Source organism: Arachis hypogaea, chromosome 19 (genome assembly GCF_003086295.3).
Source record: "Arachis hypogaea cultivar Tifrunner chromosome 19, arahy.Tifrunner.gnm2.J5K5, whole genome shotgun sequence".
Taxonomy (NCBI): domain Eukaryota; kingdom Viridiplantae; phylum Streptophyta; class Magnoliopsida; order Fabales; family Fabaceae; genus Arachis; species Arachis hypogaea.
The window spans coordinates 38,736,352-38,739,159 of NC_092054.1; the positions used below are offsets into that span (position 1 = coordinate 38,736,352).

General features: G+C 35.0%; 1 non-coding gene across 1 annotated transcript; it reads left to right on the plus strand.

The window, feature by feature from the left end:
- The first annotated feature begins 1,090 nt into the window (after positions 1–1,090).
- On the plus strand, positions 1,091–1,198 carry LOC112780894 (small nucleolar RNA R71). Its single transcript, XR_003191701.1, has one exon. It is a non-coding gene; the product is annotated as a small nucleolar RNA R71 (small nucleolar RNA).
- The last annotated feature ends 1,610 nt before the right edge of the window (positions 1,199–2,808 follow it).

Sequence of the window (2,808 nt, forward strand, 5' to 3'; positions counted from 1 at the left end):
TCAGTTGATCCAGATCACTTAGTTCATTGATGAACAAGGGAGGTTCAACTTCCCAAGTATCAATGCCAAATAATTTGGCATTCAGCTTCATGATTGCACCAAGAAACTTGGCAGTTTGCTCTTCAGTAACATCCTCATTCTCTTCAGAAGAGGAATACTCATCAGAGCTCATGAAGGGCATAAGGAGGTTCAATGGAATCTCTATGGTCTCTAGATGAGTCTCAGATTCCTTTGGTTCCTCAGAGGGAAGCTCCTTATTGATCACTGGACGTCCCAGGAGGTCTTCCTCCTTGGGATTCACGTCCTCTCCTCTCCTCACAGGTTCGGCCATGGCGCTTATGTCAATGGCCTTGCACTCTCCTTTTGGATTCTCTTTTGTATTGCTTGGAAGAGTACTAGGAGGGATTTCAGTGATCCTTTTACTCAGCTGGCCCACTTGTGCTTCCAAATTTCTAATGGAAGACCTTGTTTCATTCATGAAACTTACAGTGGCCTTAGATATATCAGAGACTAAGTTTGTTAAATTAGAAGCATTTTGTTCAGAGTTCTCTGTCTGTTGCTGAGTTGATGATGGAAAAGGCTTGCTATTGCTAAACCTGTTTCTTCCACCATTATTAAAGCCTTGTTGGGGCTTTTGATCCTTCCATGAGAAATTTGGATGATTTCTCCATGTTGAGTTATAGGTGTTTCCATAAGGTTCACCTAAGTAATTTACCTCTGCTATTGCAGGGTTCTCAGGATCATAAGCTTCTTCTTCAGAAGATGCCTCTTGAGTACTGTTGGATGCAGCTTGCATTCCATGCAGACTCTGAGAGATCATATTGACTTGCTGAGTCAATATTTTATTCTGGGCCAATATGACATTCAGAGTATCAACCTCAAGAACTCCCTTCTTCATAGGCGTCCCATTACTCACAGGATTCCTTTCAGAAGTGTACATGAACTGGTTATTAGCAACCATGTCAATGAGTTCTTGAGCTTCTGCATGCGTTTTCTTTAGGTGAATGGATCCACCTGCAGAAGTGTCCAGTGACATCTTTGATAGCTCAGATAAACCATCATAGAATATATCCAGGATGGTCCATTCTGAAAGCATGTCAGAAGGACACTTTTTAGTCAACTGTTTGTATCTTTCCCAAGCTTCATAGAGGGATTCACCTTCTTTCTGTCTGAAGGTTTGAACATCAGCTCTAAGCTTGCTCAGTTTTTGAGGAGGAAAGTACTTGGCTAAGAAAGCCGTGACCAGCTTATCCCAAGAGTTCAGGCTGTCTTTGGGTTGAGAATCCAACCATAATCTAGCTCTGTCTCTTACAGCAAAGGGGAAAAGCATGAGCCTGTAGACTTCAGGATCTACTCCATTAGTCTTAACAGTATCACATATCTGCAAGAATTCAGTTAAGAACTGAAAAGGATCTTCAGATGGAAGTCCATGAAACTTGCAGTTCTGCTGCATCAGAGAAACTAATTGAGGTTTCAGCTCAAAGTTGTTTGCTCCAATGTCAGGAATGGAGATGCTTCTTCCATGTAAATTGGAATTAGGTGCAGTGAAGTCACCAAGCATCTTCCTTACATTATTATTATTTTCGGCTGCCATCTCCTTCTCCTGTTCGAAAATTTCTGAAAGGTTATCTCTGGATTGTTGTATTTTAGCTTCTCTTAATTTTCTCTTCAGAGTCCTTTCAGGTTCTGGATCTGCTTCCACAAGAATGTTCTTATCCTTGCTCCTGCTCATATGACAAAGAAGAGGGCACAGAAAAATAATAATAATAATAATAGAGATCCTTTATGCCACAGTATAGGGATCCCTGTGTGAGTAGAAGAAGAGGGGGAGACAAATAATGTAATATAATGGAAGAAACACAACTGTGAGGATGGCAGAGATGTGAGATGAGATGTTAGGATATGAATGAATAAATAGAATAAGATGGGGGAGGGATAATTTTCGAAAATAATTTTTGAAAAAGGGTTAGTGATTTTCGAAAATGGTTTTTGAAAAATGTTAGTATTTTTCGAAAATTTTTAAAATCAAAAATAAAATTAAGAATAATTAGTTAATTAAAAAGAAATTTTTGAAAAAGAGGGAAGATATTTTCGAAAATTAGAGAGAGAGAGAGAGAGAGTTAGTTAGGTGGTTTTGAAAAAGATAAGAAACAAACAAAAAGTTAGTTAGTTAGTTGAAACAAATTTTGAAAAGATAAGAAGTTAGGGAGTTAGAAAAGATATTTTGAAAAGATATTTTTGAAAAAGATAAGATAAGAAGATATTTTTGAAAAGATATGATTGAAATTAGTTTTGAAAAAGATTTGATTTTTAAAATCTCAATTAATGACTTGATTCATAAGAAATCACAAGATGTGATTCTAGAACTTAAAGTTTGAATCTTTCTTAACAAGCAAGTAACAAACTTCAAATTTTTGAATCAAAACATTAATTGATTATGTTATTTTCGAAAATTTGATGAAAAAAATGAGAAAAAGAATTTTTTTGAAAAATATTTTTGGAATTTTCGAAAATAACTAAAAATTTTGAAAAAGATTTGATTTTTGAAAAAGATTTTGAAAAAGATAAGATTTTCAAATTGAAAATTTGATTTGACTTATGAGAAACAACTTGATTTTTAAAAATTTTTGAAAAAGTCAACTCAATTTTCGAATTTGATGAGAGAAAAAGGGAAAGATATTTTTTTTATTTCTGAAATTTTTATGAAAAATATGAAAAATATGCAATGCATGAAATTTTTAGATCAAAACAATGAATGCATGCATGAATGATATGAGTGTCAAGATGAACACCAAGAACACTTTGAAT